This window comes from Bubalus kerabau, chromosome 7, assembly GCF_029407905.1.
Source record: "Bubalus kerabau isolate K-KA32 ecotype Philippines breed swamp buffalo chromosome 7, PCC_UOA_SB_1v2, whole genome shotgun sequence".
NCBI lineage: Eukaryota > Metazoa > Chordata > Mammalia > Artiodactyla > Bovidae > Bubalus > Bubalus kerabau.
Window position 1 is genome coordinate 81,619,649 of NC_073630.1, and position 23,261 is coordinate 81,642,909.

Below are 23,261 nucleotides of genomic sequence, written 5' to 3' on the forward strand. Positions count from 1 at the left end.
AAAGCAGTGCATTTTATTTTTTCAGGCTAAATGTTTCCCTTTCTTTTTTGTAAGGTCCTTGAGGGCAAAAGTGTCATAATTATTATTTCTCCTCCAACCACTGGTCTGTGCTTGACACATAATGGGAAGTCATACAATGATTTCTGAATGTGACACCCTATATTGTGAAGGATGCATCCTCATTTTTTTTTAAAGAAGTAAGCCGAGCAGGAATAATAAGAAATTTCACAAAGAGGACACAGAATGTACCAAAATATGTGTTTGTAAAGGTTGTGATATTTTTAAGGAAATATGCTAGGTGCACAGTAAAATGAAAGCAGTTTTAGACGAAAGTGGAAAGATGTAATGAGGCAGACTGTAAAGGATTCTGTTTCATATGCCAAGGAATTTGTCTTTTATCCTGGAAAAACAAAGTCATCAAATATTTTTAGATAAGTTAGTGGGGTGTTACATTATAACATTACCAGTTCTTGATATCGGAAAAATATCACTGTTAATGTAGATGATGCAAGATTGACAGAGAGAGGCTGACTCAATAATCTAGGTAAAAGATGAATAGGAAATTAACTGTATTGGTGGCAGTGGTAGGGTCTGAAAGTATTTTGACGAGACATAGCATTGATTGAACAGATATAAGGGAAAGAACAGAAATACCTCTAAGATTGCTTTACTGATTAATTACCTGAATGCTTATAATGTAATTTCTCCTCATGAGGGAAATATGAGTTATGAAAGGATGCCTTGTTTTAACCTTGCTAATTCTTAGTAGAATGTCATTTCCACCAGAGGTGGAGGCCTACTTATGCAAGTTAGTGACTTTAATTCAGTTCTTCATACATAGTCCCAATATAAATTGGGAAGAGTACTGTACAGTCATGAGTAGAATAGTATAATAATCCACTCCGGAATTTAGTGGCTTAAATCAAGAAACATTTTTTATAGTTCTCAGAGTTGGTTGCATTACATGTGTACTGCCTTGACTGAGACTGGGTATTTAGTACTTAGCAGACTGGTCGGTTTTTCAGAGGCGGAAACTCACTAACAGATTTGATAGCCATCTTGATGTCATCTTGGGGCTTCCCTTGTGGCTCAGATGGTAAAGCATCTACTGCAATGGGGAGACCCAGGTTTGATCCCTGGGTCAGGAAGATACACTGGAGAAGGAAATGGCAACCCACTCCAGCACTCTTGCCTGGAAAATCCCATGGACGGAGGAGCCCGGTAGACTGCAGTCCATGGGGTCACAAAGAGTCGGACACAACTGAGAAACTTCACTTTCTTTATTTGATATCATCTGGGTGGTAGCCATATGACTCTCATCTTCTAGCAGGCTAGCACCAGCTCATTCCCATTGTGACAGGATTCCCAGCAGTAAGTAGGAAAGTCCCAAAGTTCAGGTATTGTTCAAGACTGCTTGTGCCATGTTTGTTACGTCCTATTGGCCCAAGTCGGTCACATAATCATCCCCAGACTTAAGAAATAGACTACATCTCTTGAAGAAGGAACCACAATCTGAAGGACTATGGACAGAAGAAGGAGAGGAATTTGGGCCATGTCAACCTATAGTATTCTTGCCTGGAGAATCCCATGGACAGAGGAGTCTGGCAGGCTACGATCCATAGGGTCGCAGAGTTGTACATGACTGAAGCAACTGACCACACCTACAAGCAACCTACTATAGCTAGGTAGATAGAATAAAATAACTTTAGAATAAAATTTGACAGAAATTGAGTGATGAAGGGATTTAGAGACAATAATTTTAAACTTGGGAGTTCTAGAACTTGCTTGTCTTTAATTCCTCAACTGCTACACAGAAGACAGAAATAAGAACTCAATCGTGAGGATTAGAGATAATATAGACTAGAGTCTGGCATTTGATAAGCCCTAGATAAATTGTGGCTATTACTATGTACTTCTGGGTTTGCAGTTGTGGCATATAGGAAGAAATTTGGCATTGAGGCCAGGCAGACCTGCATGACCTTAAGCAGCTTCTGTCTGTCATCTGTAACACAAGGATTGTAATGCAACCCTGGCAAGTTTATAAGGATAAGTGAAATAGTTAGTGTCAATTCCTGGCAAATAACTTGACATAAACTAGACTCTGAAGAGTTAGTTGGCATTATTAAGAGCTTCACTTTAAAGTGGCATCATCTTAGTAAAAGTAGTGATGATACTGATGTGGTGAAGAATGAATTACTAGAATCCAACAGTGTCCTGCTTTATGAAAAAGTCAAAGTATTGGTCCCTCAGTCATGTCTGACTTTTTGTGACCCCATGGGCTGCAACCCACCTGGCTTCTCTGTTCTTGGAATTCTCCAGGCAAGAATACTGGAGTAGGTAGCCATTCCCTTCTCCAGAGGATCTTCCCAACCCAGGGCTCAAACTCAAGTCTCCTGCACTGGAGGTAGTTTTATTTTTTTACCCTCTGAGCCACCTCAAATTGTGTCCTTGACCTTAGAAGGATTGTCCTGATAACTTGCTTGTAGTTCTCAAATCTTTCTTCTATATGCCCAAGACCCTCTTAAACTATGCTGATTAATGCAATTACAGTTATAGTTATTAGCTCATGTGTTATAGTTCTGAACCTTTTTTAAATGAACATTTAATTTAAGAGGTTTGTATAAATCACCAAAATTGTAGTACAAAAGATCTTGTGTTTTTAATTAAAACTATCTAATATTTAATTTAAAACAAATATTGGAAATAGTGTAGAGTAGGCAATATCGTTACTTTGGAACCAAAAATATTTCAACTATCACTCATTTATCATCATTTACTATTTTTAATTACACTGTATATCTTTTATGTTTTTATGAAGTCAAATGACACAAATGACCTAAATTATCTTTATATAGAGAGGGAGTCTCTCATGCATGTTATAGATTTTTATTTGAATATATGCAAAAAGATAAATGAAGTTCTTTATTTTAGAATTCTATCTCTAATAATTTTTGTTAGATTGTATAGCAATATACTTTGAACTACCTGAAAAACCACACTGCTATTTTAGCTTTTCTTTTTCTACTTTTCTTCCATAATTTTATATATGTTGAGACTATGAGAGCTGTGTCTTGATACTCCCCTCCCGCCCACTAATTTACAGTTCACTGTATTCTTTCTCTCTCTTCCTTTACCAGTTTCCATTAGTGTACATGGATGTTCATGTTTTAAGAATTCTTGCTATATACATATTAATTCCTTGAGTATTTTACAGACTTGACTATATTTTCATAGAATACCGTATTTAAGTTATTGACATCAAAAAAGCAATACAAAATTATATTTAGAATGTAGGAAAGAAAGCTGTGACAAAGCTAGACAGCACATTAAAAAGCAGAGACATCACTTTGCCCACAAAATTCCATACAGTCAAGGCTATGATTTTTCCAGTAGTCATGGACAGATGTGAGAGTTAGACCATAAAGTAGGCTGAGTACAGAAGAATTGATCCTTTCAAACTGTGATACTGGAGAAGACCCTTGAGAGTTCCATGGACTGCAAGGAGATCACACCAGTCAGTCCTAAAGAAATCAACCCTAAATACTCATGTGAAGGATTGTTTCTGAAGCTGAAGCTCAAAAACTTTGACCACTTGAAGTGAAGAGCCAGCTCATTGGAAAAGACCCTAATGCTTGAAATGAATGAAGGCAAAAGATGGGAGCGGCGGAGGATGAGATTAGTTAGCATCACTGACTCAATGGATATGTATTTGAGCAAACTCCAGGAAGATAATGGAAGTCAGAGAAGCCTGGTGTGCTGCAGTCCATGGGGTCACAAAGAGCAGGACACAACTTAACAAATGAACAACAGTAATAACAATACATTTACCAATGTTATCACAGGGGATTTTTCAGTAGAAAGTATCATTTATCCAACATACAATTATGTATCAGATTGCTTCTGATATTTTGCCATTTTATACTATTCTAACCCCAAACATTTTGTATTACTTACCACTTTTTTTTTAAATAATGATTTTGCTTTTAGTATTTGAGATAGTGAACTAATTATTGGTAATTTTGGAATTATTTTTAAATTGATATTTTTAAAAATAATTATATAATTGTTTTCAAATATCTATATTACATTTTCATTTATTTTTCATGCTCTTAAATTTTATGTAATGTAAGAATCATTCCAGTTTTAATCTACATGTCACCATACTACCTCCATTCAGTTTTCTTGATTTCTTACACTTTTGCTCTCATTTTTAGGGGGAAAAAGTGTATCTTTCAAAATTGATGCATTTGTTTGTCATAATATATTTCTTCTTTGATAATGTGTATTCTGTGACCAACATGCTTATTGTAACCATATGGATAATATAGTAGCACGTTACCAAATAACCTTGAATAAAATGTTGGAATTTATATTTCAAAGTAGCTGAAGTATATAAATTCAGTAGCACTTACCCACTGATGAGTAAATTTGAGAGATGCTGTTCTTTAAATCTAATGTGATCATACATGGCATTTGGTCACATAATTTATACCTGTGATGATTATATATGCATTCTGCAATTTACAGATTTTATTACTGAACAGGGGTGTAAATTCCAATAGTTTACCAGTGCATTAATTTTACAATACATTACAAGGTAGTTAACCAGAGCTGCCACTATAAATAGAAAAATAGTCACAGCCCTCACTATAAACTACTTAATAAAAATAAGATCCTGAATCAGCATTCACCATTATAGTAATTTTACTCACCACGCATCTCATTAATCAGGACTTAAAAAGAAATAGTTTCAACTAGAAGCCTTATTATTTTTAAGCCCTACATTATTAAAATGTTTGTTATAATTTGTACTGAATTTAATAGGGTTGATTATATATTTCTTATGCATATACATTCTCTATGCTTTTCAGACATATTTCCCAATTGTATGTATTACAATTGGAAATGAAAGTCTACTTTGGTAATTTTGTAGCAGATTTGTAAATAAGGACAAGGGAATTCTTCAGTTCAGTTCAGTTCAGTTGCTAGTCGTCTCCGACTCTTTGCGACCCCATGAATCACAGCGGGCCAGGCCTTCCTGTCTATCACCAACTCCCGGAGTTCACCCAAACTCATATCCATGGAGTTGGTGATGCCATCAAGCCATCTCATCCCCTGCCATCCCCTTCTCCACCTACCGCCAATCCCTCCCTGCATCAGAGTCTTTTCCAATGAGTCAACTCTTTGCATGAGGTGGCCAAAGTATTGGAGTTTTAGCTTTAGCATGAGTCCTTCCAAAGAACACCCAGGACTGATCTCCTTTAGAATGGACTGGTTGGATCTCCTTACAGTCCAAGGGACTCTCAAGAGTCTTCTCCAAAGCCACGGTTCAAAAGCATCAATTCTTTGATTCTCAGCTCTCTTCAAAGTCTAACTCTCACATCCATACATGACCAATGGAAAAATCATAGCCTTGACTAGACGGACCTTTGTTGGCAAAGTAATGTCTCTGCTTTTCAATATGCTGCCTAGGTTGGTCATAACTTTCCTTCCAAGGAGTAAGTGTCTTTTAATTTCATGGCTACAGTCACCATCTGCAGTGATTTTGGAGCCCGAAAAAATAAAGCCAGCCACTGTTTCCACTGTTTCCCCATCTATTTGCCATGAAGTGATGGGACCAAATGCCATGATCTTCGTCTTCTGAATGTTGAGCTTTAAGCCAACTTTTTCACTCTCCTCTTTCACTTTCATCAAGAGGCTTTTTAGTTCCTCTTCACTTTCTGCCATAAGGGTGGTATCAGCTGCATATCTGAGGTTACTGATATTTCTCCCAGCAATCTTGATTCCAGCTTGTGCTTCTTCCAGCCCAGCATTTCTCATGATGTACTCTGCATATAAAAATAAGCAGGGTGACAATATACAGCCTTGACGTACTCCTTTTCCTATTTGGAACCAGTCTGTTGTTCCATGTCCAGTTCTAACTGTTGCTTCCTGACCTGCATATAGGTTTCTCAAGAGGCAGGTCAGGTGGTCTGGTATGCCCATCTCTTTCAGATTTTTCCACAGTTTATTGTGATCCACACAGTCAAAGGCTTTGGCATAGTCAATAAAGCAGAAATAGATGTTTTTCTGGAACTTTCCTGCTTTTTCCATGATCCAGCGAATGTTGGCAATTTGATCTCTGGTTCCTCTGCCTTTTCTAAAACCAGCTTGAACATCTGGAAGTTTACGGTTCATGTATTGCTGAAGCCTGGCTTGGAGAATTTTGAGCATTACTTTAGTAGCTTGTGAGATGAGTGCAATTGTGTGGTAGTTTGAGCATAGCAGGGCTCAATAGAAGTTGCAGTTCTGAAGGTCGGGTGTCCACACCAAGGATCCTTTCTCCCTAACCTTTATTTTGCTTCCTAACTACTCACAAAATACTCTGCACCAGAATAAGGTCTATCACAGACAGAATCACTCAAATTCTCAGTGTTTAGGAGGGAGTTTATTTGGGGAGCTGCATCAGAATCCTAAGCAGAGGTGAATATTGATATTCAGCTATACCAGTTGAGGCACCCTCTTCAGTTGAAATTGTTGTTTTATTGTTTGGTTTGGTTTGGTTTTATTGTGTTTTCTCTAAAATTGGCTGACAGCTTTAGCAGTTAATGATAGAACCCTTCCTATAAATTCTTCACAACATCATTAGCAATTCAATTCGGATAAGTTCCTGTCAATAACCAAGGAAAGACATTAACTTCTGAAAAATGTCTTCCTTGTATGTAACTAACAGTGATATTTTGAATATTATGCTGCAGAAAAATTTGACTGTTCCCAGATACATTCTGCCTTCCAGTATGACAAGACACTAGTAATAAAGCTGGCAAAAACATTGTTATATTTTGTATAGTATTGTGTATAATCTTCTTTTATGTAGGTTCTTATATTTGATCATAAGCCTAATGTGACGTGAACAGTCATGTCCAACTCTGCAACCCTTAAACTGTAGCCTGCCAAGCTCCTCTGTCTGTTGGATTCTCCAGGCAAGAATACTGGAGTGGGTTTTCATTCCCTTCTCCAGGGGATCTTCCCAACCCAGAGATAGAACCTGGATCTTCTGCTTTGCAGTCAGATTCTTTATCATCTAACTACCAGGGAAGCCCCAAAGGGGATGTTGCATTAATCTAATAATACTCAATACTAAAGGGTGTGTTGCATAAGCCTAATACTCAGTACTCAATACCAATTTATACATTTTTAAACTTCTTTTTCTGTAATAAAATGAGTAATATAAACATGGTTCCATTGGCAGATAATCAATGAATAGAATAATGTCAGGCATTAAGTTTCAATTCCAAACTGAATTACATTCAGCAAATCCACACACAGAAAATATTTTTTCAGCTCAAAATAAACAGATGGTCCTGTGTGGTGCATATATTTAAAAAACAGACTATTGCCAAAGATATAGAGTCACAAATATGAGATGTTAACACACAACATTATTTAGTGAAATATAAAAACATTTTATATTGATTAAAATAAAATAAGTTCAACATATCTGGCATTCTTACTGAGGAGTCTCCAGGCTTCTTTACTGTGCTATTATAATGTTTTTCTAACTTATTTGGTTAACAAATATTATATGGTGAAACATAATTCCCAAGCTTTATCCACCCTTATCCTAAGGTAATAAAAATTAAACTTGCATATAATGAAGTACTTTTACCATGTTGGATAAACTTCCTACAGTTGCAAATGCCAAGCTTTTTTTGTTCTGTTTATAGTACACTGTGAACACATACAAAATAGATACAGAGAGTATATAGCTTGTTGTTATTAATGGTAAGCACCACTCCCTTTCATTAAGTATGTATCTTATGTTAGACACAGGAAAAAATATTTTATACACATTGTCTCCTTTAGTCTTACAAGGATCCTGTCACTTTTCATTCAGGCTTATTGGTCATCATCATTCTATTTCTAACATCAAGCATACAACTATAATACAGTAAATTAATAGTTGAATTTGGGCTGAATTTAAGTGAAGTTAAATTCTAACTCAGTGGTAAAATGTACTTTTTTCTCAATATCTTTAGGAATAAGTCGGAGGGTTTTGTAAATTGTAATCTACTTTCAAAGTATAAATTATTGTTGAAAAGTCAATATTTATCATTTGAAATAATTTAATATACTCCTGCAGGTCCCTTGTGGAAGATAGTTTATGTGTTGAGAATAATTATCCAGAGAATAGTGTGATCTGATAGGTTATCTCATTAGGTTCCTAGTCAGCTTATCTTGGTGTTCTGTCCGTGAGCCTGATTGAGAAGAGAGCTTGTTTGAACTCTCCTTCCCCATTGGTTGATTAAATAATATTCTTAGTATCCAAAGGGTATTAAGTGAAGACAGAAGCTTGATACTGTTATGATATGTACATTCTCCTTCAGATTTGGTGTGCCTAATGGCAGATCCAGTGATAATGGTCCTTGACTTGAATATGAAGATTCCTCCATTGGAGCTATTGTTCAAGGCAAGGAAAAGTCTATGGTATTAGGATATCTCTAAGAAGCTATGACCATGGTTCAGTTCACTGAACTTCACGCTTCCCCACACCTCCCAACCACCCCTGGCTCTCTGTGCTCCCTCTTAAGATTGCTCAGTGGCCCAGCTCTCCTAAGAATGCTACTATAGGTTCCAGTACTTCTCTTTGTCTTGTTTTGGTTTTAGTCTCATTAAGGTACATGAGGGTAGAACTGCTTTATTTTGTTCAGAAATAAAATATTTAATGTTTTCCAGATGTCATAACTTTACAGTGAGGTAATACTAGTCATTAATAATAATAGCTAACATTGATTATACAAATTAACCTTAAGACATATAATCACCTAAAAATTATCCATATGATCCCCTTTCTCCCAGTTCTCAAAGACAGTTTCTCATAGTACTCATCAGGATGTTCCAGTAGATACTACTTTTTTGAGTTGACTTGGTATGAACACTTGATATTTATATTTAGTGTTTGTCAAGCTCTATTCTAAGTACTTGACATGGATTAGTACTTCAATAATTTCCCAAATCCCATGAATCAGATAGTATTATTGTTGTAACTTTATGAATGAAAAAACTGAGACATAGAGAATTTCTTTAACTTCACAAATGTCAGACAAGATTAAGTATTGGAACCAAGATTCAAATCGAGGCATCTGAAATCTGGTATGACAGTTTTTCATTTATACAAACTGACTTAATTTCTAAAACTACGTATTATAGCAAGTATTTAGTAATAAAATATCATCAGCAAGCAATGGGAGTCTGACCATTCATAATAGAGTATTTTTTAAAACAAATTCACCACTCTCAGTATTCATTTCAAGAACACATTATGATACAAGCAGTTCAGACACTTATGTACTACTGGTCAATGAGAAACAATTTGTGTGTGTGTGTTTCTTTCTCTATAAAATAGAATATTTTGTTCTGTTGTCATTCTTGTTACCTTCTACTCTTCATAAAATGTGTTACTTTTTCCTCACAAAAGGAGTGTATACTGTGTTTTCCAGTATTCTCTCCCCAAAATTGTTATTTATGTAATCACTAAAAAATAATGTTATACATGTATACTCAAAATAATTGTACTGCCAGGAGCAGACCGCTATCAGCTGTATTCACCACCACCACCAGAGCCTGGGATGGGGAAGAAGGAATTGGCTTGAACTCCAAATATAGCAGTCACCTGCATCCCTACCTGCTGAATACTCACAGCTGCAAGGTTCTCATTTTTTGGTATACCCCCACAACACATGCATACAAATACATATGCCATTCAGAAGTACCATCTTTAAATAAACAATTCTTGACAATAGATTTAGAAGATTGGTATGATAAAGATAAAATATATAGTAAATCCTAAAACTTTAAAATATCTTCTGCTTTTACTGTCAGTTGCCTGAGATGTGATAAAAGCTCTTTTCTCTAGGTTCATCTTTTTTTATCTGGATGGTAGTAGGTGAGGCTGTCACAGATACATCATATATATCACAGAAATGAGGAGAGTGAGGATCATGTTTTCTTAGTTCTAAAAGATATATGTATGGGAAGCATTGACTTTGGGTATTATTAATCCCATGACACCCAAAAGCAGCATTGCCTTTACACTAACAGGCACTTGGCACCCTCAGTGCTGAGAAACACTTTTCTCTTAGCTACTTATAGCTTTGGGTCCAGCAATAATTTCCAGTTCTTCAGAGGCCAGCGAAAAAAAACAAAAAATTCCCTCACTGGAGCAGTTAGTCCTGTTGTTTGGCATCAGGCTTTTCTGGGTGGAATATTATGAAAGTATGCAGCTACAATTCTAATTCTTGTATTTAATCATTATAACTTTAGTTTATGTTAGGCTCAAAATCCTGCAAGCTAAACTTCAGCAGTATGTGAACTGAGAACTACCAGAAGTACAAGCTAGATTTTGAAGAGGCAGAGGAATCAAAGATCGTGGAGAAAGCAAGGGAGACTCAGGAAAAAAAAAAAAAAATCTACTTTGCTACACTGACTATGCTAAAACCTCTGACGGTGTGGAATACAACAAACTGTAGGAAATTATTTAAGAGATGGGAGTACCAGACGACCTTACCCGTCTCCTGAGAAACCTGTATGCAGATCAAGAAACAACAGTTAAAACCAGACATTGAACAACTGACTGATTCAGTGTTAGGAAATGAGTTCATCAAGGCTGTATATTGTCACCCTGCTTATTTAACTTATATGCAGAGTACTTCGTGCAAAATGCCAGGCTTAATGAATCACAAACTTGAATCAAGATTGTTGGAAGAAATATCAACAACTTTAGATATACAGATGATACCACTCTAATGGCAGAAAGTGAAGTGGAGCTAAAGAGCCTCTTGATGAAAGTGAAAAAGCTGGCTTAAAACTCAACATTCAAAAAACTAAAATCATGGCATCTGTTCCTATCACTTCATGGCAAATAGAAGGGGCAAAGATAGAAGTAGTGACAGATTTTCTTTTTTGGGGCTCTAAAAAGCACTGTGAACTTTGACTGCAGCCATGAAATTAAAAGATGCTTACTCCTTGAAGAAAAGCTATGACCAACCTAGGCAGCATATTAAAAAGCAGAGACATTTCTTTGTTGTCGAAGGGTCTTACAGTCAAAGCTATGGTTTTTCCAGTAGTCATGAAGGGTTGTGAGATTTGGACCATGAAGTAGGCTAAGCACAGAATTGATGCTTTCAAACTGTGGTGCTCCAGAAAACTCTTGAGAGCCCCTTGGACTGCAAGAAGATCAAACCAGTCAATCCTAAAGGAAATCAACCCTGAATATTTGTTGGAAGTATTTATGCTGAAGCTAAAGTTCCAATACTTTGGTAACCTAATGCGAAGAGTGGACTTATTGGAAAAGACCTGATTCTGGGAAAGATTGAAGGCAAAAGGAGAAGGGGATGGCAGAGGATAAGATGGTTAGATAACATCATCGACTCAATGGACATGAATTTGAGCACACTCCAGAGATAATGGAGTTCAGAGGATCCTGGCATTTATAGTCCATGGTGTTGCAAAGTGCTGGACATTACTTGGTGATTAAACAACAATAACAAACCTTAGTTTGCTAACTATATATGATCATGGACAAATCCAATAACAGCAACAAACTCTCTCCCAAGATTTTTTTAAGTATCAAACACCAAATATGATACTATATGTGAAAGTGCCTCATACACTATAGATTGCTGTACATTTATTATTAATATAATTTAGCACCAGTGCTTTATTGCTTTAGTCTAGATCTCATTATATCTCATACACATTAAGATCCAGAATATAAGTCCTCAAGAGGGTTTACAATGTTTTAATACTCCTTAAATCCTATTGGCGGGAGAAGGCAATGGCACCCACTCCAGTACTCCTGCGTGGATAATCCCATGGACGGAGGAGCCTGGTAGGCTGCAGTCCATGGGGTCGCTAAGAGTCGGACATGACTGAGCAACTTCACTTTCACTTTCCACTTTCATGCATTGGAGAAGGAAATGGCAACCCACTCCAGTATTCTTGCCTGGAAAATTCCATGGACGGAGAAGCCTAGTAGGCTGCAGTCCATGGAGTTGCACAGAGTCGGACACGACCGAAGTGACTTAGCAGCAGCAAATCCTATTGGCATATCTATGAAATTTTCACATTAAAAATATCCATGTTTACCCTGTGAATTTATGTACATTTAAAATCTCAAAAACGTATCAGACAATAAAGCTATACATCAGCTTTTTTGTCCTTTCCTGAAAGAGTGATTTTTATTTCATATTCTGTGCTGTTACATCTTATGAATAGGTTAGGTTCTGCGTTTATAGGGTAAGACTAGAAAAAACCCACAAAACCCATCTTGAGATACCCTCAAAATTATGTATAAAATATAGTTTATTCAACAGTGAGTTGGATATCAGAAAATGTGAATAAAATACCTCAATTTTCTCTTGGAAGTAGAGGTATTTTTGTGATGATCGTGTGGGAAGACATAGAACCAAGGAAACATAGCTCTTGAGGTCACTCTGGGCCATGTGTCCCTTGAGTAAAATGGCAAATGGACTCTTCTCTCAAATCTTCTTTGAGTTAATATCATTGAATTTAAGTCAAATTAATTTTGCAATAACTATACTATAGGGAATAATTAGGAGAAGGCAATGGCACCCCACTCCAGTATTCTTGCCTGGAAAATCCCATGGGTGGAGGAGCCTGCTAGGCTGCAGTCCATGGGGTGGCTAAGAGTCGGACATGACTGAGAGACTTCACTTTTTACTTTAATGCATTGGAGAAGGAAATGGCAACTCACTCCAGTGTTCTTGCTTGGAGAATCCCAGGGACGGGGGAGCCTGATGGGCTGTCGTCTATGGGGTGGCATAGAGTCGGACAGGACTAAAGCGACTTAGCAGCAGCAGCAGGGAATAATTATTATGTGCTGAACACTGTACAGGAGATGGACAATACAGTGATAAACAGGAGAGAAAACCTGGGCTTAACCTGGTACTGGAAGAAGTTACCAGTATATAAATATAGATTCAACAACCAAGATTATGAATAGGTTATGATTAGAAGTATAAAGGAGGTATATAAGTGGATGGTCAATAAAAACATTTCTAGAGAGATAAATATTGACCTGAACTGTGAGATCAGAATGAAAATGAGTTAACCATGATTAAAGTTGAAGGATAGTGTAATCAAAGCCCCTGACATAGACAAGTCATAGTGTTATTTTTTTTACTAAGCAAATACTGATTAGAGCTTCATATGTGCCAGGCACTCCTGGGACTGTGCAGTTTAAAGGTCTGTCAACACTTCTGTTCTCATGGAACTTACACTCTAGACAGTGAAAGACACAGTAAATGAACAAAATAATTAACAAATATGTGGATGTGATTAGTTCTGAATGTAGAGGGAGGACTGGGGATATAGGCAATGCATTTGGTCAGGACTCAGACTATACAGGACTTTTTCAAGAAAAAAACCAGAGCTGGACAGTAAAGTGGTTAAAATGTTTCTTTTTTAGAACTATTGCAGTAGAATAAAGACCCTGGTATAGACGGGGGCCTATTCTTCAAATACAGCATAAACTAGTGAGAATTTATAGCCGAGGAACAGGGCAGGGATCAGTGGATGGAAAATTACTAAGAGGAAACATCAGAGGTGAGGGTAATTCTGAAACCAACTTCATAGGAGTCTAGCTGAAGACGGGTCAGGGAGATTGGACATCATCAGATGTCCAATGGTGGAGGATGAGGAATATGATCAGATAAGGAAGGCAATCAGATACTGAGGGTGGGGTTCTAATTAAACTAATGTAGCAGAGGCATTGTTAAAACTGAATTTTACAAGTGCATGGATGGACCTGAAAGAAGGTTCAGGAGTCTAATTAAAGTTTGTTCAAGCAAAGAATCTCTGTTGGCCTTGTAGGCCATGCAAGGAGTTTGGGTTTTATATTAAGATCTTTAAGGATTCCTGAGTAATTTTTACACAGAATTTTCCATAATCTGGTTTTGATTTTTAAAAAATGACTCTAGATCCAGTGTGGAAAATGGCATAGGATCCAACCATATTGTTGTGTCCCTTATTTAAATTTCATTTAGAGAATTCCCTCCTGTCACTTGATTTTTTTTTTTTTTTGTTAAGATTCTCTTTTCTACTTCCCACTCCATTTTTCACCTTATTGGCCTTTGGGTAATGTGTGACTTCTCTGATCCAGAAGTAAAGAAAAATTTGGAAATTTGCTGTAGGGCTAACTGCTGAGCCCTTTAGAAGCAGGACCTGAGGGAACACATGCCTGGATTCCAGAAATGCATGGGAGTTATAGTCCCTGGAGGGAAGAAGGGCATTAACTGATAACAGATAGCCCAGGAAATTTGCTATGCCCAGTCTGGGTACACTGAATATTGACCCTGTTAAAGCAAGAACAGCCTTAGATTCTTGGCTGGTGATTACTAGACTGTTAACCTATTGGTCAGGTTGGTCTGCATTGCCTCTGGAACTGGGAAAGCCTTCAGTGTTCACAATTGATCTGATGTGAAATGAAAAGACAGAAGCTAGCATGAGGGATTATAGCAGATCTTTGTGTACTAATCCTAGCCATTCAGTGTATCCTATAGAAACTAAACATTACTTTGGGTATAGAAGGCTTCCCAGGTGGCACGAATGATAAAGACCCCACCTGCCAATGCAGAAAATTTTAAGATATGCGGTTCCATCCCTGGGTGGGGAAGATCCCTTGGAGGAGAAAATGACAACCTACTCCAGTATTCATATTGCCTGGAGAATCCCACGGACAGAGGAGACTGGCAGGCTACAGTCCATAGGGTCGCAAAGAGACAGAAACGAGTGAAGCAACCTAGCACATGTGCATAGGAGGCATTAATACCACTATTTTGCATAGAAATTTTGACTACTTTGTTTAGGATGGATTAGGAATAAAGAAAATTAGTAGGCTATTTCAAGAAGGATTCTTGGGACTGCAAACTTAAAGACAGTAGGTTTGGGAATACAGATGACATGATGGATTCATAGACTCTGCAGTTAAAGTTATAATAGGTCATGGTGGGTTTTTGGATATATTGGGGAGAAAAAATATGTAATTCCTTGATTTATAATTCAGATAATTTGGGTGAATATTGATACTGTCCTGGAAGACAAGGGAAATTCATATTCAAACTAAAGATCACCTATTATTAATTATTTGAATATACATGCAAAATGAAATGTGATTGGAACTTGTTTCCTTTCAGTCCACGGGAGATACGAAAAATAATTTCAGGGGTGTCTGAGACCTTTAACCTTTTACAAGTAATTGAATTGGCCCTTTGGTCACCAGGTGGTTAGTTATCCCAAGATGTAATTTATTTAGAAGAGTATGACTAGTGAAGTTATGGGATACTGAGTCTGATAAAGTTCTTTCCTGGAACCTGAAAGGCATGCCTGCCAGATTTTATTTAGGTTTTAATGAATGAATAAATGAAGGCAAGGCTGTAGAGTTAAAACCACCTCTGGTCATCAAATGGTCCATGCCTTTCCTTTGTTTCACTCTTTTGAACAATTATACTCCTTCATTTCCAGTGTGTATGTTCATTTGAGAGGGGCACCTCAGGGCGTACTTGTTTCCTTTTTTGTTAGATAAAACCATTCTTGAAGATGAAACACAGAACATACAGGCTGCACTGCAAGCACATAAAACCTGGAATACCAGCTGGAAAATGTCTTAGCTTTGTATTTCTGATTTCTTAAAGTTAAAAAAAGGGGGGGGCTGGTAGTGGATAAACATTCACATTTTGTGTCTGTTGTTTTTCTCTGTTATTTAAAAAGGTGATGTTGATGTCTTATAGAGCAAGAGTTTTTAGAAGCAAATTCTCAGAATTTTAACATCCCCAAAAATATGTGGTATTATTTTTCTTTGTAAAATCTATCCAGCTAAACTATTTTCTGATAAGTTTAAATGTATATGAATTAATGCCCTGGAGAGTTTCTTGAGTACTTCATTGTGCATTTTACTGAAATGTGCATTTTGAAAACATTGGTGAAATTTGCCATTTCCCACCTTGCCCCAGCAGCAGCTGGAGCCTGGACCATTTTCGATGGCTGACACTCAGGCAGCACTAATCTAAGGCAAATGGCATATTAAAAGCTACCTCGCCACCTCTTCTTCTATTAGATGTGCCTAAGGTGAAAGAAAGAGGATAATATTGTATTGAAGTTCCATCTATTTTCCTTTTTCTCCTCTTCCCTTTCCATTCCTATTACCTTAAAACTATTAACTACTGGTCATGCTTTTAACATCAAAATACTTACAGGAAAAGATTTGTTTTGAATGAGCAGATGGACCAGTTCTAAGACAAGCTGCTATATTAATAAACATGTGTGGTGCTTTATCTGCAAAGGAGCCTATTTTGACATTTCTCCTGGATGATTTGTATAACCTATCACTATCACACCTGGAGCAGGGACAATAAATGGGCACTTAATAGTCAAGCAGTGTGTGAACACCTTCATTATAACTTCATTATGTCAGATATAATCATCTATTACTGAATGTCAGGCATTTAATTTATGAACAGTTACCCTACAGAATTAGTGGCCATACAAATGAATGGTCCATTCATGTCACTTTTACTGTAAATTTCCTTCTTCCAATACCATCTCCTTTTTTAAACATATAGTATTAATTTGATATCTTTTGGGGATTTTAGAATATAAGATGTGTTGTTTATATTTATGAAATTTGAGAAGAGGGTAAATGTGAATCACATGTGATGTACAATTGCATATATTAATATGCATATCTATTTACAATAATAGTACAGTTCTATCAGTTACTTATGAACTTTTATTTGATTTTGATAAAGAAGTGTTAATGCTCTTAGGAAAAAGCAAAAGTTTTCCCAGAAATCTACAATGATATAAGGTGCATATCATTAATAATACTGTTGTTTAGTGATTAAGTCATGTCAGATTCCTTTGCAACCCCATGGATTGTGGCCAGACTCCTCTGTCCATAGGATTTCCCAGGCAAGAATACTGGACTGGGTTGCCATTTCTTTTTCCAGGAGATCTTCTGAACCCAGGGATTGAACCCATGTCTCCTGCATTGGAGGGTGATTATTTATCAGCAAGCACCAGAAAAGCCCTAACAATGCTGTACTGTGCATCTAAATGTTCATTGAGAGTAAATTTTTATTCTATGTTTTTTAGCACAAAATAATAATAATACCAACAACAATAATAATTCCATTGGGCCATAATCAGCAGTCAAAAGTAAAAGTTGCTCAGTCATGTCCAACTCTTTGCAACCCCATGGACTATATACAGTCCATGGAATTCTCCAGACAAGAAGACTGGAGTGGGTAGCCTTTCCTTCTCCAGGGGATCTTCCCAACCCTGGGATAGAATCCAGGTCTCCGGCATTGCAGGCAGATTCTTTACCAGTTGAGCCACAAGGGAAGCCCAGCAATACTGGAGTGGGTAGTCTATCCCTTCTCCAGCAGATCTTCCCAACCTAGGAATCGAACCAGGATCTCCTGCATTGCAGGCAGGTTTGTTACCAACTGAGCTATGAAATTAAAAGACACTAGACCTAGATAGCATATTCAAAAGCAGAGACATTACTTTGCCAACAAAGGTTCGTCTAGTCAAAGCTATGGTTTTTCCTGTGGTCATGTATGGATGTGAGAGTTGGACTGTGAAGAAGGCTGAGCACTGAAGAATTGATGCTTTTGAACTGTGGTATTGGAGAAGACTCTTGAGAGTCCCTTGGACTGCAAGGAGATCCAACCAGTCCATTCTGAAGGAGATTAGCCCTGGGATTTCTTTGGAAGGACTGATGCTAAAGCTGAAACTCCAGTACTTTGGCCACCTCATGCGAAGAGTTGACTCATTGGAAAAGACTCTGAAGCTGGGAGGGATTGGGGGCAGGAGGAGAAGGGGACGACAGAGGATGAGATGGCTGGATGGCATCACTGACTCGATGGACGTGAGTCTGAGTGAACTCTGGGAGTTGGTGATGGACAGGGAGGCCTGGCGTGCTGCGATTCATGGGGTCGCAAAGAGTTGGACACGACTGAGTGACTGATCTGATCTGATCTGAGCTACAAGGGAAGCCCAATCAGCAGTGGCACTACCTAAATGATATGTATAAGAGAGATAGTGAGAGATAGTGAAAAGAGAAGCTTCAGTTTGTGAGAGAGAAGCTGAGGGAAATAGGAGAACCAGAACTAGCATTTTGTAGTTTTTCATAATTGATGTTCCTACTGGCATCTACAGAACCCTGCAGCCCTTTTCTCTGGACTTAAGAAAATACAGCCAGAGCTTCATCATATCTGTTTCCAAGTTCAGTATTAGAGAGAGCTTCAGTTGTTATGAAGACTCCAGATCTTCAAATTTAAATTACTATCTGTGAAAAAGTTCTTTCAGAGATGTCTCAACTGCTGTCTGTTTAGAAACTTAGGACTGGGGTGATGGTAGGATCCAGTACATGGAAAGAGAAATCTCAAAGGCTATTAAACAATCAGTGCCATTATTAGACCTTGACCTCTCAGATTAGAACAAAATGAATGATACAGACAGGAAATTATTAACAAACTGACAACAGAATTATATGGTATGAGGATGAATCTACATTAATATCAAAACCATATTACAATTGCCTTTGGCTGTTTGAAAGGTTGAAGCTGCCAACAAGAAGCTTCCTCCTATATATTAATAATACAGACCTGCTTTTCTTCTACCCAGTTCCAGATTTCAATGTGATGAATGGTAGCATTCACACAGGAAACTAGGTGGGAGAAGATTATGAATTTCTTCATTAGAATTATAAACTTAAAGAAACCATGTATTTTGGAAGGTTGTCTCACATAACTGAAAAATATCATTGAGGATAAAGAAGGGGAGGATATTTAGTTCTAATATCCCAGAGAAACAAAGGCTCTGGTAGTGTGACAGAATGCATTTGCAAAACCTGAGTACTCTGACACATCTCTAATTGGCATGGACATAGCTGCCTTTGATTTCTGTTCTCTATAGATATCAGTGATCAGTAGTCATATTAGTCTATAGACTATTTCATTGACTTGAATGACTGGAAAGTTTATTAAGGGACCTGGGTTGTACAAGATGATCTTTTAACAACCAACCCAAATACTATGGTTAAGATTTATTTGATGAAAACTCATGCTGAAGATAACATAGAATGATTTTGGCCAAGACTCTTCAGGGATGCAAGCTCCCCAAATGAACTGATTGGACTTCTCTCTTTTACAGATCTAAACCCTTGAGCAAGTGTAACCAGAATCAGGGAAGGCTGGTATGAAGGCTCAGTTGGTTGGCAAAAAAATTTCCAAACCTTCAGAGTAAGCTTCACATAGGAGGGCCCTGAGACAGTCAAAGCACTGATAGCTGACTAGACCTCAGTGCCTATTGTAAACTACCAGACTGAACTTTGCAGGAATCTCATTCACTTACTTTCCTTTCCCCTTTGTCTTCCATATATCTTTCTCACAACTTCATTAGATCTTCACTATCAAAAATTTACATCATTTGGGACCATATTGGAGCATATATCATGATATATAATTGGTAGGAAAAATATGGGTTACCCTGAAATTTCATGTAAAATAACTAGCATAATTTTTGCAGGGACACTTGGTTCATACTACATTTAAAAATGTACAAAGGTGAATACCTTGCCTTTTTGCTTTCAGCTATTATTACAATCTTTAAAATCCATGTTACTGAATAACTTTAGTTATCATCCATACTAAAAGTTGGCTTAACTCCTGCTAAGATACAGGAGCCTGGCACACTGCAGTCCATGGGGTCACAAAGAGTCCAACACTACTTAGACACTGAACAATAAGATACAAAGAAAATTCAAGAAAATATATGATCAAAGATTTTAAATGTTTAATAAGAGAAGTGGAAATGTTAATCAAAATAAAAATGTTTTTTTAAAACACTAATGAAATAGTTCATGGTAGAAAATAGTACGATAGTAATCTGTAATAATAACAGTGGAAGTCTGTGATCTAACTATAATTTTTTCAAGGTGTGTACAATCACAGTGAAAAGACTATAAATTTACAAATCTTACCTTGAACACTAACCATTTGACAAATGTTTATGGAATTTAACAGAAAATTTTAAGATACAGCATCTATTTTAGGCCATAGGGTAACAAAATGTAAATTGCTTTCCATCAGCAAAAAAATGGAATAATTCTAAAATGTAAGCAAAATTCTTTTCCCTCTAATATAATTAGAATCATTATTAAATCAGATACATTAAACTGCTGGGAATTTGGGGACAATAATTAGATTTATTTACAGAAGTTGATTGACATATACCCAGTCTAATGAAAAATTACATACATTTTTGAGAATTAAAGCTTTTTACTGATTTTTTTCTTTTTTCATGTTTCAAATAGTTTGGGGCTTAATCTTTTCATCTTCTAAACTAGAAATAGTTGCTTGATTAAAGCTCCAAAATTCTATGTTCTCTGAGGAACAAATATTGTATAATTAGGGTCCTATCAAATTATGTAAACTCATTATTGTATGCACTGTTGAATAATATATGCGATGCAAATAATTGAAACCTTGGAGTCATAAAGTTGTAAAAGCTAAGTAGAAACAATTTAAGTACATTCTTTCTTTTATCAAAAGCACTAGAATTTTTTTTTCCTTTTTGTAGTCTATGTTTTAGAATAGCCAATCTTAGATTACTGACATGAAATGTTATATTCTCTTGTTCATTTTACCAATCAAATTTGAATGTGTGATATTCAGGCCATTATGCATTTCTAAATCTGAAGTACCCATAATTTCAAATCAAGAGACATGTAAAACCCAAATGTCTTCCTTATGCTAATATTTTTCCTTGAATAAAAATATTATTCATGAATGCTTATTATAGTACTCATTAACATTTCATATTTAAGTGACTGTATTTATCATGAAACAAATTTATTTTTTTGGAACTTTTTGATGTCTTCGCAATTAAGAAAGGAATTAGTGAGTGGTTTTTATTTATTCTGTCATGTGAAATCTTTGCCTTTGTACACATGTAATTTAAAATGACTTTTACTCAGCTTCTATCCAACTGTAACTGTAGGAGTAGTACTGCATAATAGAAGAAAATTTGAAATCTAATACTTAGGAAATATCTTTAGAAAAGCTATTAGCAAATAAAATAAGAACAAGAAAGGTCACCACCAACTGAATGGCAGTTTTAAACCTGGTACAGTGTTTGGTGCTTCACATTGGTTATTTCTAATTCTTATGAAAACTTGGGAAAGTAGGTCTCTTTATCCTCTTTACAGAAATAAGCTGAGACTTAGAGAAGATGTTGTAACTCATCCAGTGTTGTACAGCTATTAAGTGCTAGAGCTGGAATCCTGCAGAAGATTCCAAGCAGCTGCTGCTGTTATGTTCAGTTGCTAAGCTGTGTCTGACTCTTTGTGACCCCATGAACTGCAGCACGCCAGGCTTCCCTCTCCTTCACTGTCTCCCAGAATTTGCTCAAACTCAGGTCCATTGAACCAGTGATGCCATCCCATCATCTCATCCTCTGTCACCCCCTTCTCTTCTTGCCCTCAATCTTCCCCAGCATCAGGGCCTTTTCCAATGAATCAGCTCTTCACATCATGTGGCCAGTATTGGAGCTTCAGCTTCAGCATCCGTCCTTCCAATGAATAGTCAGGACTGAATTCCTTTAGAATAGACCAGTTTTATCTCTTTGCTGTCCAAGGGACTCTCAAGAGTCTTCTCCAGCACCACAGTGCAAAAACATCAATTCTTCAGCCCTCAGCCTTCTTTATAGTCCAATTCTCACATCCATACATGATGACTGGAAAAAACATAGCTTTGACTATATAGACCTTTGTCACTAAAGCAATGTCTCTGCTTTTTAATATGCTTCAGTATTCTTGCCTTGAGAACCACCCCCCCCCACCAAAAAAAATTCCAAGCAGTAACCACATTTTTATAGTCAGTAAAATATATAATAAAAGTAGCAAAATACCAGTATCTCTCAAGAAACAATGTAAAAACAAAAACAATTGTGATAACCTTCTAGAAAGTAAAGATCACACACTATTATCAGGTAACAGTAATCTCCCAGACTTGGAGTTTGAAAGAATGGTATTGAATTATTATTTTAAAGTGAAATGAAGTGAAATGAATCCCATTTGTCAGGATGTACTATATGCAGTTAGGAGTAAGCTTTAGAACTGTCTTGTTTGTTGCTGTTGATAACATTTGTTTCTCATCAAACTCTCAACATCATTGGTCGGATTTCCCAGACCCCAAGTTGTAGCTATATGTAAACCACATTTTGTTGGTATTAGTAATAATTACACTTGCTGGATTATATCATGGGGCAAAGAGGAAGAAATGTGTTCATAAATCTCTTTGATCATCTCATTATATATAAAGATAAGTATCCAGTTAAAAATCAAGAAACCTTGTGAAGTTTCTGAAAAATCAGTGCTATTTTATTTGGGTTCATGGTAGTTTAAAATTACTTAAATGTGAACCTAGCTCTGTAAAAAGGAAACAGAAATAAACAGGAAATTTTTCATAAGTTTCTCATAGCAATTTAGCATTTGTCATATTTAAAGAAAGATTGTCAAGCAGGTAAATTCGAGACCATTTTTGTATTTGTTGAAACTTCAGGTTTTGCTTCTATGAAGTAAATTAGAGCTACATACAAACATGTACAATTGAGTTACTTTGGTTACATATAGATATAGGTTTATCTAATATGTGGAACATCTTGAAGAATCCCCAACTCTCTTTATATTAATGAGTGAAGTTTTAACACAAGCAAAGCTGTAACTTCTCTGGCTGGAAGTAAAACAAAGTCTGTGCCATTTATCTTTAAGAAAATGTCTGAATATGCAAATTCATTTAATTTCTTCCCTTTGTTATATTTTATTGTGAAAGAGATAAGGGAGTTGGTTTAATTTAATGACAAAATAAAAGGCTCTGTCTGTAACTCTCATTCATTCATGTGTCTTAAGTGTCTAGAGAAAATGGAAATGACCTTTTAAGAACTATGAGTTGAATACTAGTGAGACTAGTACAGAGGTGTTCTTCAGAATCACTTAATATAAAGGGTTGTGTTGATAGCTGCTACTCCTGCTAAGTTGCTTGAGTCGTGTCTGACTCTGTGCAGCCCCACAGATGGCAGCCCACCAGGCCCCTCCATCCCTGGGATTCTCCAGGCAAGAATACTTGAACGGGTTACCATTTCCTTCTCCAACGCATACATGCATGCTAAATCGCTTCAGTCATGTCCGACTGTGCAAT

At 36.7% G+C, this 23,261-nt stretch overlaps 1 protein-coding gene across 1 annotated transcript in view; it reads left to right on the forward strand.

Moving 5' to 3' along the window:
- ADGRL3 (adhesion G protein-coupled receptor L3) overlaps positions 1-23,261 on the forward strand; it is a 900,477-nt gene that overhangs the window by 642,165 nt on the left and 235,051 nt on the right. The window lies entirely within an intron of this gene.